The sequence below is a fragment of the Dermacentor variabilis genome, chromosome 1 (assembly GCF_050947875.1).
Source record: "Dermacentor variabilis isolate Ectoservices chromosome 1, ASM5094787v1, whole genome shotgun sequence".
In the NCBI taxonomy this organism is placed as follows: Eukaryota; Metazoa; Arthropoda; class Arachnida; order Ixodida; family Ixodidae; genus Dermacentor; species Dermacentor variabilis.
The window spans coordinates 257,987,733-258,001,237 of NC_134568.1; the positions used below are offsets into that span (position 1 = coordinate 257,987,733).

At 40.9% G+C, this 13,505-nt stretch overlaps 1 protein-coding gene across 4 annotated transcripts in view; it reads right to left on the reverse strand.

Moving 5' to 3' along the window:
* The window catches only part of LOC142562797 (uncharacterized), an 88,867-nt gene that overhangs the window by 13,065 nt on the left and 62,297 nt on the right, over positions 1 to 13,505 (reverse strand). For all 4 annotated transcript variants that reach the window (XR_012824160.1, XR_012824154.1, XM_075673551.1 and 1 more), the window contains exon 3: positions 11,216 to 11,370. The gene's annotated coding sequence lies outside the window, so the exon portion shown is untranslated. The remainder of the gene's footprint in view (positions 1 to 11,215; positions 11,371 to 13,505) is intronic.

Below are 13,505 nucleotides of genomic sequence, written 5' to 3' on the forward strand. Positions count from 1 at the left end.
GAAACTTGGCATAGGACAAACAAAGATGTATGCAGTGAAAGATAAGCAGGGTAATATCATGAGCAATCTTGAAGGTATAGTAAAAACAGCGGAAGAATTCCATACTGACCTGTACAGTACCCAAGGAACCACGATACCTCCATTTCAAGCAGTAATGAACAGGTTGCAGAGACACCTCCTATAACTAGTGATGAGGTAAGAAGTGCATTGCAAGACATGAAACAGAGAAAATTGGCAGGAGAAGATGGAATAACAGTAGATTTAATCAATGACGGAGGAAACATAATGCTTGGAAAACTGGCAGCTCTCTATACGAAGTGTCTATCGACTACAAGGGTCCCAGAAAACTGGAATAATGTAAACGTTATACTAATCCACAAAAAGGGAGACGTTAAGGAATATAAAAACTATGAGCCCATTAGCTTACTCCCAGTATTATATAAGATATTCACCAAAATAATATCGAGTAGAATAAGAGCAATACTGGACCAACCAACCAAGGGAACAGGCTGGCTTCAGGGAGGGATATTCTACAATGGATCACATCCATGCCATTAATCAGGTAATTGAGAAATCTGCAGAGTACAATAAACCTCTCTCTATATGGCTTTCATAGATTACGAAAAGGCATTTGATTCAGTAGAGATACCAGCAGTCATAGAGGCATCAAATAATAAGGAGTACAGACCTCTTACATAAATACCTTAGAAAATATCTACAGAGATTCCACGGCCACTTAATTCTACACAAGTAGGAAGATACCTATAAAGAAAGGTGTCAGACAAGGAGACACAATCTCTCCAAATCTATTCACTGCATGCTTGGAAGAAGTATTCAAACTATTAAACTGGGAAGGCTTAGGAGTAAGGATCGACGGTGAATATCTCAGCAACCTTTGATTTCCCTATGGCATTGTTCTATTCAGCAACACTGCAGACGAGTTGCAACAAATGATAGAGGACCTTAACAGAGAGCGTAAGAGTGGGGTTGAAGATTAATATGCAGAAGAAAAAGGTAATGATAAATAGCCGGGCAAGAGAACAAGAATTCAGGATCGCCAGTCAGCCTCTAGAGTCGGTGAAGGAGTATGTTACCTAGGTCAATTAATCACAGGGAACCCTGATCATGAGAAGGAAATTCATAGCAGAATAAAATGGGTTGGATCACATACGGCAGACATTGGCAGCTCCTGACTGGAAGCTTGCCATTATCATTGAAAAGGAAGGTGTACAATCAGTGCATTTTACCAGTGCTCACATATTGGGCAGAGACTTGGAGACTGCCAAAGAAGCTTGAGAACAAGTTAATGACCGCGCAAAGAGTGATGGAACGAAGAATACTAGGCATAGTGTTAAGAGACAGAAAGAGAGCGGTTTGCATTAGAGAGCAAACAGGTATAGCCAATATTCTAATTGACATTAAGAGAAAGAAATGGATGTGGGCAGGTCATGTAATGTGCAGGTTAGACAACTGTTGGACCATTAGGGTTACAGAATGTATACCAAGAGAAGGGAAAAGTACTTGAGGATGGCATAAGACTGGGTGGAGCAATGAAATTAGAAAATTCACGGGTGCTTGTTGGAATCGGTTGGTGCAAGACAGGGCTAATTGGAGATCATAGGGAGAGGCCTTAGTCCTGCAGTGGACATAAAATAGGCTGCTGCTGATGATGATGATGACAGACAGATGAATGGTTACATTAGATGTCTTCTATAGAACAGATAAATATGCTTGCAGACTTTGATACACGTACCCTTATACACGTAAGTATGTACTATTAGCGTCAAATGAAACGTGAACAGCGGAGCATGTGGCCCAAGCATAAGTGAAGGTCTAGTGCGCACCGTCCAGTCATTACCATTAACAGGCATGCACATCCGGTTTGGCCGCACTGCGCGATACTTATATAGCGAGATATTTTCACTTCTGTTCTGGCTCATACATTTAGAAGGGAGAAAATAAAAATAAGCTAAAATTTGCAGTTTACAGTGAGTATTGTTGCACTGTTCGCCGAAGCCATAAGTGCATCGGCGCGTACAGCAGTGCACATAGTGCAGTTTGCACCGTCATCATTATAGATTCGTTCATGTGGTTTGCCGCTTGTGTGCCACATTCATTCTTTCAATCGGTGGAAAACTTGCGCAGTGCAGTATGGCTGACAGTTGCGACGGTGGTGGCCAGCGTGCCGAGCACGTTTGGCCGTTTGTTTGACTCCCAAACAAGCGCCATGTGGCCAAATCGGATGTGCGCGCCTGTCAATGGTGATTGACTGGGCCCACCGTGGTTGCTCAGTGGCTATGGCGTTGGGCTGCTGAGCACGAGGTCGCACGATCGAATCCCGGCCACCGCGGTCGCATTTCGGTGGGGGCGAAATGTGAAAACACCCGTGTACTTAGATTTAGGTGCACGTTAAAGAACCCCAAGTGGTCGAAATTTCTGAAGTCCTCCACTACGACGTGCCTCATAATCAGAAGGTGGTTTTGGCCAGTAAAACCCCATAATTTTTTTAGTGATTGACTGGATGGCATGCACTATACTTTCACTTATGCTTGGGCCATGCAGTCTGCTGTTCAAGTTTCATTTGACGCTGCTAGTACATCCTCAGGGCATGGAATGGAGCTCAATAAATTATTAAATAATACTGGAGACAGCACTGTCCCTTGGGGAACTCATTTTCACCATTATATGTACCTGATGAAAAGCTGTTCTGGAAGCAAATAAATTTTTTGCCACCTAAACACTCCGTAAACTATGCTTGTATATATTTTAGGACGTTTTCAGATCCGGTTGTAATTCTGCATACCATCCTTGGCATCATGCAAGTTCTATACGAAATTCAAGGTCAATATGCCCCTGCCATGTTGAACACTCTGGTGTGCACCAATTTTACAGGCACTAGGTGCATTCTTTTATGAATATTATAACAATAACATGATATTTCTATCAGCTTTACAAAATTTTATGTTAGGGCTATTGGCCTGATGTTGTCTATACTCTATTTCAGACATCAGATGCAACGCTGTGGAGGCTAGAGACTTGCAGTAGCTGGGTTCACACTTATAGTTCAATATTCTTTCACAGCACTTGTGCGAAACTTCTTTATATAGGCTTAGTATTGAATACAACAAATGCATTTACTAATCCTTAGAAACAAAGAACTGTAACATACGGCTGCTAATCAGTTGTTTTAGATGAAATTGCTTTTTGTTTTTTCTGTCCGGATATTTCTTTTTTTGTCCAGCCCGTTGCGGCAGCCTCACGTGCGTGCTCACGCGAGCAAACTACGTTGGCGCGCAGCCAAGTGTGGACAGAACACGCAGCAATGCGCTCGCGGAACCCTTGGGAGTGATAAATTTTCATCACCGAACTTCTTGCATAGATTCCACAGAATTGCACCTGATGTTTGAAACAGAGTATATCGAGCATAACTGCCTCCATCTTTTCTTTTTTCTTTTTTTAAGCAGTGGCATAGCCTTTGCAATTTTTCATTCAGATGGAATCTCCATGACCTTTTGCCTGAATAATATGTCGCCATCCCGTTTCGATGGGGATCCCAACAGACATCATCATCATCGAAAAAGCGAGAGAGGAAATTGGCTGCAGTGCACGGCTTATATAAGACGGGTTTCGGCGGTGGAAGCAATACCGCCGATGTGTTGCTACATTGCTTGAATGCCAATCGCATTAACGTCTACAGTCATCGTGAGATCAGTTCTGCCGGAATGTCTAAGTGATAATGAAATAAAGCACACATGTAGCTTGGATAGTGTCCAAAGAAGAAGAGCTTGGATAACACGAATGAATGAATATCATGAAGTAAATGAAAAGAAAGCAAAATGAAAATGGAACAAAAGTAATTACAAGTTCGCAACGACAAAAAAAAAAAAGAATAATGAGCGCAGCACGGTGAAAATGAAGAGACAAAATAGTCGGCACGTCCCACGTACGAGAACCACTGTTTAAATTGTATTCAAATTTACAACACCGTAAAATTTTCATTCTTCACTCGATTGTACATTTGATCGCACCCCAACGTTTGTTACGCACCACAAATACACCATCATCATCATCATCATTAGAATGAAAAGCCAGCGCATGGTACAAGCAGAACCATAGTGGTAGAACTGTATGAGCTCGCCATCTGCACGCTGCGTCCCCATTCCTTCAAGCAACTCGTCAACAAGGCCGGCACCGTTTTCGAACGTGAGCACATCTGCTGTTTCTACGAATACCTACGCCCTTCGTGGCTACCACCATCGGAGGAAGTATGCAGAGGCCACATGATCACCTGGGGACAAGGCAACACATGGAAAACAAGCAGGCTTCGCATACTGTGCCAGAATCTAATGGAGAAGATTCTTCCACATGCCCCGACATCAGCGAAGAAATTGGTCTCCGCATCAGATCAACGGTTCGACAGTTAATCATCAAAGAGGTTGAGGAAGTGCGGCACTACTTTATGCAAGTCCTTGTGAAAAGTTCGGGTTTTCTAAAGCAAGATTCTGCACCAGAGGATGGCAGAGCAGCACCAGAAAACTGGCAAGGGGACACCAGCGGCTGGACCTGGAGCATCTGGAGAGGGATCAGTTTCAGTTTATTATTTGTTCATAACAATTTGTTACAAAAATGGTATACAGACAAGGGTCCCAAAGTGAGAGACTGCACCAGGACGCTTGGATTAGAAGTTATACAAAAAAAAATAATAATAATAAAGCGGAGTACAGAGCAGAAAAGCAAATCATGAAATAAGCAAAATATATCCAAGAAACTGAGTGACAGCACACATTAAAGACAAAAGGAAGAGGAAAGATGCACAATCAATGGTAATTCCACAGCTTCTAAATAGCAAAATAACATTGTAGGAAATTAATCAGGCAGCAAATAATTCTTGAGTTCATATTTGAAAGAAGACAAGGTAGTTGACAACTTAATGGAATATGGAAGACTGTTCCAAAGTTTAAGCGCGCAAAAAGAGGAAGCCATCTTTCCGTAATTAGTATGATATAAAGGCAACAAGAAATTTCCTTGTGCTGCAAACCTTGTGTTATTGGGATTAAAAAGGAGATCAGAACTAAAAGTAGTAAGAAACTTGTTGAGTTAGTAATTTGAAAAATAATATCGCTAAATGATAGTTAAACAAATCAGTAACTTGAAGAATGCGGTTCGTACGTAGCTGTGAAGAGGCGTTAGAGAAAAAATGGCTTCGCGTTATAATGCGGATAGCCTGATTTTGAATGTGCTGAATAGAGGAAAGATGACAATGATAAGTATTACCCCAAGAAGCGATACCATAAATGATAAGCGAAGTATAACGATAATAATGCTTCTTTGGAAAAAATGCATGTGATTTGAGTAGTGCTCTAATGCCAAATGCTGTTTTTTTCTTTGATGTGTGTAATGTGCTAAGTAAACTTAAGGTGGGGATCTAATTTGATGCCGAGGAAAGAACCACAAGTTGAGGCAGGAATGTCATGCCCATTCAGATTTATGGTCGGAGAGCAAGGTAAATGTCTCTGTGATGACTTAAATAACATGAATTGCGTTTTTGTAGGGTTTATTAACTAGAAAATTAGCGTTACACCATTCAGTAATTTTTGACAGATCACTGTTTAGTTTCAAAGTTAGCGAAAGTAATGGTTTATCCAAAAGGGCAACAGTCGTATCATCGGCGTATACTAGAGGTAGGGTATAATTAAGGCAGTCAGGTATATCTTGCGGCATAAGTCCCAACGGCTGTGACATCAGCAATGAGTGGCAGCAAGTGCTTCACTTGCACATAACAGAGGCCATCCGCAAAGTTTTGAAGGAAGTGCAGCAGAATTATATGCAAAAACTTCTTAGTAGACATAAGGGTTTCCCATAGCCTGGCCTGTGAGCAGAGACTTTTCCCCGTATAAAACAGGCCAAATGATGAAAGAAAGTTATATATATATTTTTTTAATTTGTGCACTTCTGGGAACACTAGGTGTCAATCTCGACACGTTCCTTTCTTTTTTCTTCATATCTGCAAGAAGAGAAAAGTTTTCAAGAAATACATGTTTCAAAAGAGCACGATGGGTGTTTCATTTGTAAATATAAAGTATCTTATCACAGTCGCTGCGGTTAATGAGCTTTCGTGAGGCTCTGCGAAAACACCCATGAACATAGACTTCGGTGCACGTTAAGGAACCCCAGTAGGTCCAAATTTCCGGAGTCCCCCACTACGGCGTGCCTCATAATCAGATCGGGGTTTTGGCATGTAAAACCCCATAATTTTTTTAGGCACATCGGTCTTCGTCAAGTACTCACCACCTAATTTTGGACAGCCCTATGGGAGCCATCAGATGTAACCATGGCGCTCGGGTGCAACAGGCATTTTACACGGGTTCCAAGGATGTGTTGCCCTCGTAAGTCTTTGTAGCGCAATTACTTCGGCTTCGTAAATTAACATGGTACACACGATTAAGTAGCTATCGATTATAAATTTTCCCTCCATGGAGGAAGGGAATGTTTCCCTCTGTTGAAGCTTGAACACACAAGATGAGCCTACTGCATAGTGTTAAAAACTCTGCATGAAAATTTCAAGAGGTAAAAACTAGATTTCTCAGCACAATGCGTTGGCGGGCTAGTTGGTGCGAATCCATAATTGCTTTGTTAAGTGGAAAACAATGGACACAACGAACCTGCTGTCTCTCTTGTGTCGGTTGTATTGCGTGAAACAAAGTAATTATCGTAAAATGTAGAAATGGACGAATAATTACTTTTTTCGAATACGAATAGTCAAATGCAGACGCATATATTTACTGCAGGCGTATTTATTTCGTTATTAGTGAAAAAAAATACACTGAAATATCACAAACAATTTAGATAAATTATACTCAAGATCACTAAATTTAATATATTCGGATGTCTTACATGCCAAACCATGATATGACTACGAGGCACACGGTAGTGGGGGATTCTGGACTGATTTTTACCACCTGTAGTTCTTTAACATGCACTCGCTGCACGGTACATGGGTGTTTTTGCATTTTGCCCTCATCTAAATGCGACCGCTGCGGCTGAGATTTGATCCCGCGTCCGCAGGCTTAGCAGCGCAACGCCAAAGCCACTGTGTCAACACAGCGGGTAACACCGTCACTAATTCTAAGAATGAATGACTGCTGTATGATTAGCTTTAGAAAAAAAAATGCGAAATGGATAGTTGAAAAATTATCAGAGGAGAAAACACTGCCGAAGGACTTGTGCACCGTAGATTCACTGAAAAGTGTCCGTTGCAATTAAAACATCACTGTTTTGTAGCGTAAAAGATAAAACATTAACTACATATTGCAATATATATACTGACCAGGTTGCAAGAAATACAAAACATAGAAAATTATGGCAGAACTCATCTCACGATGACTGTCAACGTTATTGCGATTAGTATTAGGGCTATTTAGCGACGTACCATATTTCTGAAGTCACGATTATTTGTCAGCTGTAATGGTCATTCTGATACTTCTGTTGCTTCAGATGTCTGCGACATACATAGGTATCATCCATCTTGGATATAGTACTCGCCTGCCGAGGTCGCCCATAAGCATGGTGACATCGCAATGACTCTATGATGACGACGCATCCACGGATGAGGATGAGATGACGAAGATAGTATGATGACGAAGGAAATGATACGAAGATTCCTTATGGATGACGGTGGTATAGCGACCCAGGTAGCACAAAAGGGATACAGTGCGTTTTCCCCCTATTTATCTGAGACAATAAAAACATCCAAAAGAAGACGCGGAATAGATCATGCTCTAAAGAATGTCGTATATATAGTCTAATGTTCGGCTTGAATTCATTTTATAAGCAACCTAAACGCGGTTTTAAAAACATCGCACGAAATACCGTCTAAAAAACGGATTTCTAAATACCTAAAGAATGTCGCAAAAACCGCTGACAAAACCCATTCTGAGACGTTTTCAAACCGTCGTGAAAAATAAGGTTTGGTATTTCTTACTTTTTTTTTTGCAGCTTAGCTCGTACTTAGCTCAGGCTCATACAGGTTGTGGGTACAGACACAAAGGAAGTTAGAACAAGTACAGTGTCACCACATTAAAAAAAAAAAAAATCCACAAATATACGTTTTTCAAAAATTAATAACATTGACACATGAAAACAGACATATTGAAGAATAGATGACTAGACGAAATGAATTGCAGGCTACAAAAACCGACTCCCCACTTGTAATAAAAGATTGTCGCACAAATAGCACCAACAAAACAACTTGTAATACATCCTTTCAGGTGACTAGAAGCTAAATGTATACGCCGAATTTTTTTAATTAGGAAAATTCAACAGAAAAAACTATTCCAAGAAGCACACATCTAGCTAACGGACGTCTACCTTCCAGTTTAATCTAGCTAAGGCCACAGCTAGCAGCCGTCTTTTGTAAACTGTACTCTAGACCTAGACCTCTACAAGCTTGCTGGTAGGTCAGCAAATGCACCCCGACAATTGCCGCGAGTATAGCCACATGGGAAACACTGCTGTAGCTGCAGTGTACACGTTCAATGTCCAGGCGTGTTTCACCTTTGCAGATGGTATAGTTAGCTCTAGTTACCATGTTTACAATATTGGTTGGTTGGATTCTTATAAGTCACCACAAAAGCACAAGAAAGGCAACGACCACAGTAAAATTTTACTTTGCCTGTGGTCAGTGTCTTGTGCCAAGTTAATTCCCAACCAGATGAGCTCTTGTCAAGCCCTTGATTTCATACCACTGTAATATTGCACAAATATCAAACTGATAATCATTTACAGAAGTAGTAAATACAGTGTAACAAAATACTTTTTATCAAGACATAACACCAGTACCGAAATAGTTATCCCAATGTTCACAAAGAAACGTATTTGTGCTCTATATATTGTTCTCCCACTCCTTGTAAACTGCAAGACAACAGTCTTTGTCTAAGCTCTGCAAGTATAAGCATTTCTAGTTTTTCATTTCATTTATTTCATTTATTGAACCCTCAGGGCCAAAGGCATTAAAGAGGGGAGTGGTTACAAAACAGAAATACATAAATAAATACAATGCATATTACAGAACAAGTATTATCATCTTCCTGTTATACAATGTTAGCTAGTGCAGAACGAAAATGCTGGTTATCAATTATGTTGACTATATCTGCGGGAAGGCGGTTCCATTCGCGTGATGTGCGAGGCAAGAAAGACTGAAATGCAGTTTTAGTGTTACATGTTTCAATGCCAACTTTGTGACGATGGTCAATGCGGTTTGACACGTATCTGGGGGACGAAATGAGAGAATCGCGTAGCATGGGGTGATGGTATAGTTTATGAAAAAGGCTCAAACGAATTGTCTGCCGGCGGGATGCTAGAAGAGGTAAAGAAAGATTAGCTTTCATGCTTGTTACACTTGCGGTACGGTTAAAGTTGGACAGGATAAAACGAGCAGCGTTATTTTGAACCAGCTCAAGTAAAGTTATCAGTTTTTCATGATGCGGATCCCATATCGCGGCGGCATATTCCAAATTAGAATGTATTAGTGTTTTATAAAGCAGTAATTTCAAAGAAGATGGAGTTTTGGAAAAGTTACGGCGCACGTAGCCCAACATGCGGTTAGCTTTGTTAGTAATGTATTCAATATGGCGCGTCCAGTTAAGATCAGCAGAAATATGAACACCCAGGTATTTATATGAAGTAACCGCTTCTAACGCAACGTTATTTAGGTAGTATACAGGCGGAGAGTTGGCACTTCTTGATATTCGCATAATTTTGCACTTATTAGTATTAAATTCCATAAGCCATTCATTACTCCAAAGAGAAATGTTAGAGAGGTCACGCTGAAGAATGTTAGCATCGTCGGGGGATTTTATTTCGCGGAAAATAACACAGTCATCAGCAAACAAAAGAATGTTAGATGATACAATGGAAGGGAGATCATTGATGTAAATAAGAAATAAAAGGGGTCCAAGCACTGACCCTTGTGGCACGCCCGAGTAAACGCCCGAGTGATCAAATGGCGTCAGCACTAACCAACTTTAATGTGTAACAAAGTTGCTAATGAAACATTATTGGGGGTTTTCATACAAAGTATGAAATCTGCCACTACAGATGTGCAGCACGAAAAGTTACTTTTCATTATGCCCCTTTATTTTTAAGAATTTAAGATACAGTTTAAACAAGTGCAGCAATTCAGCCTAAGCACACACTCAGTGCACATGATGCATTGCAGTCCACTCATTTTGTTCAGCCATTCTCAATGTTTGAGCACCATGCCTTTAAATGGTTCTACATGTTCCGTAAGAAAGGACCAGGTTTTGTAATACTTGTGGATCAGTACTAGCATAATATACCAAGTATGCCAACTATACCAGTACACTTAATGAGCTTGTCTGTCTGAAATAGTGCAACAAATGTGTGATCCCATTTCCCTTGTTTCACGAGCCATGAGTATAGGTTCCATTGCATATGCATCTCATGTGCCAGTAGACTTGCACTGGTATGAAAATGCATAAATCCATATGCAAAAACCACACATACCATTTCCACGACCGAATACGGCCAATAAATACCACTATCACCTCAGGTAAACTGCATTCTAAATGGTGTCATGCAGTCCAATGGCAGGAGAACTGAGTGCAAGTGTGTGGAGAGTGCATTATAAGGAACATAAAACAGTATGCAGAAAGGCTGCTTCGTGTCTCTACACAGAAGTAAAAAATGCACTTTCATAAATACAAATGTGATTCAGTATGGTTGCTATGAATATGACTAATTGTGTGGGTCCTTAGTAACACAACTTTTTTACACAGAACTTAGAAATCTTAATTATCCATGCAACAAAAAATGCTGCAACTGTCTCAGTTAAAACGGTAATTCAAATGTTTATAAAATAGGTAAAGGCACCAATTGGCTTTTTTTGAGAGCATCGCCAAATGTAGTAGACGTTATCTTCAAATAAAGTGAACAGCGCAGAGAATACACTTGGGTAGAATTATAAGCTAAAAGGCAGCAAAGGCCCATTCTCAATGCTCTCTTGACGTTATTTACAGAAACACACGCATGCGCACACGCACACAGAATGCTTATTTGTGGTGCTTTCAAAAGTTACCAATTGGAATTGCAACTAAACTGTGGCTGGCCTACCATAAGGAGCTCGTTGTGGACCCTGGAACCATGTTTTGATTAGAAGGCCTACTATTTCTGCTAAACGGAAAGGCTTGATTTTCACCTGGAATACTTTGTTGTGATCGTCTACAGACAATTGGAACTTCATTGCAGAAAGTTGGTTGATGAAATCATGGGTACTGAACTTTCTTCATACCACCTCAGGGAAAGATGCAGCTGTTTACACAGGGTTTGGCCGGTTCAATGTTTTGTAGTATCCTGCACGAGTAAAGACATCAACAGTGTAAAACAAATTGTGCATCAAGATTTTTAATTCCTCTCTTTTAATATCAATTAATGCACCTAGAAGAAATTCATTAATGGAGTACTAAATGCAAAAATGTTTTGTCCACATTTTGTGCTTTTTTAGATAGTGGCCAACACAACAATAATGACATGGAGCCTCAATTCCTTGAGCAGCACAAATAATTATTACATCACATTTTATGCAGCTACATTACAATATACTCCAAGTGCAGCACTATTTGATATGTGAAGCAGGAGACTACTCGCATCACCAAAACCATAGTTGGAATTCATGCAGTGTCACAACTCGGGCACAATTCAGTATAGTTGACAGGGGTGTAATGACGTCACTAAAAGCCGTCAAATTGTCCCTTCCAATTGTGCGCTTCTTTTTCAAATGCAGGGCTCTCTCCCCTGTTATCCTGTCGAGCAGGCACATACCCAGGGTTCTTTTTCTGGGGTGGGGGGGAGGGAGCAACTCAAGGTGACTTTTCTATGCAAAAAAGTAGAAGAGGGGGGGGTACATTAATACTAGTACAAATGTGAATAATGCCCACTGTTCACCATAAAGACACGCAAACCCGCAAAGGAGAAAGGAAGTAAGGTGTATCTCACAGGTACGCCTGTGAGGTACACCTCGTCTTTACTTGACCGACAAGGAACCACATCAAATGGACTCACGCACGCAAGGAAAAAGTGCAGGAAGAACACTGCCAAGAACAAATAAAGAAGCGAAAGTGTAAATTAAAGATTTCTAGTAGCGTTTTCTTTAATTACCTCTAGAAGAATTATAGAGAAATATATATTTGCAGAACAATCACAGGGTTCTTTTGGATCCCTTGTTTACTGCTTTACCAAGTGCCAAAACCAACTCGTATTGTTATTTGGGAAGTTGCGTAACAATGTGTGGCCTCTAGTCCTATACAACTCCGTAGAGCGCAGGACGCTACAGCTCTAGACGTACTGCACCCACCGTGAAAGGTTAGAAAAACACCCACATAACCACAGCAGACGAGTGGCTACGTCAGGTGGCTCGACAGATAACTGCAGTGGAAGCTTCATTCAAAACACACGGAATCATTCTCCACTTCCGGTGGCGTTTTCACTACTTGCTTTTTAAATGAAAAGATGTTGATCCATAAATACTTTCACAAACAATGGTTAAATTTGTTCATTTTCGCTTTTCCTTCCTGTTTGGTTGATGCCTCGGCTCTCTCCCTTAGTAGGTCGCTTAACTTGTTAACTCCTTGCGACTCTTGTTTCCAGTTGCCAGCCTTGCACGAAAACTGCTGTACAATTCGGCAAAAACCAGACGAGTTAACGAGTGACATTCATATTGCTGATGGGTTTAACAGTTATTGCAGGGTTTGATGATGGACTCTGTTGAGCATTATTTTATTTTCCACCTTATCGAACACATATCACGAGTATATGGTTCCGGAGATCTGCCATTGTCTCAGCCATCTATCAGTCGAGAAAATAATTAAACAAAATGAAAAATTAAACACAAGTGACGTATTCTTCTGCCGGAACTCGTTCCATGAGCATATAGGCCACCTGACTAGGAACTGAATCCTTGTCCTGGTCCCTGGATCAGTCTAAACAAAGAAGGTTGAACTAACGAAGCAACAGCGATGCGCATGACCGTTGCAATAGATGGTGACAACTGAACGCAGCTAGAGTTAATCACGCGGGCACCAAATCGATGAAAAAACTGGCCTTCACAACCTAGGAGATGCCGATAACCACCGCTATCCAAAAGGAGTGAAAAAGGCAGCAGAATTTTGACCACTAAATAGCTGACAAGTCTCAAGATTGATTTGGCAGCGCTTGAATATGTGTGAGTAGTGGTGATGTGGGTCGGATGGGGTATGCCGCTTAATTTTGGGGAGGGGGTGAGGGAAGGGGCCCCCCTAGCTCTTGGCACGCGCCTGCTGTCGAGTGTTGAATTATCTGTTTTCGCAGCATGGTTATAGTGTGTGTGTGTACGTCAGTTGTGTGTAGTACCACGAGATGGCCACAGACTTCTGTTTCACGTCCAAAGCCACACTACACTTTGCGCATGTTTTGAGCTGTGACACTGATAGGTAATATGTTAATTAATAATA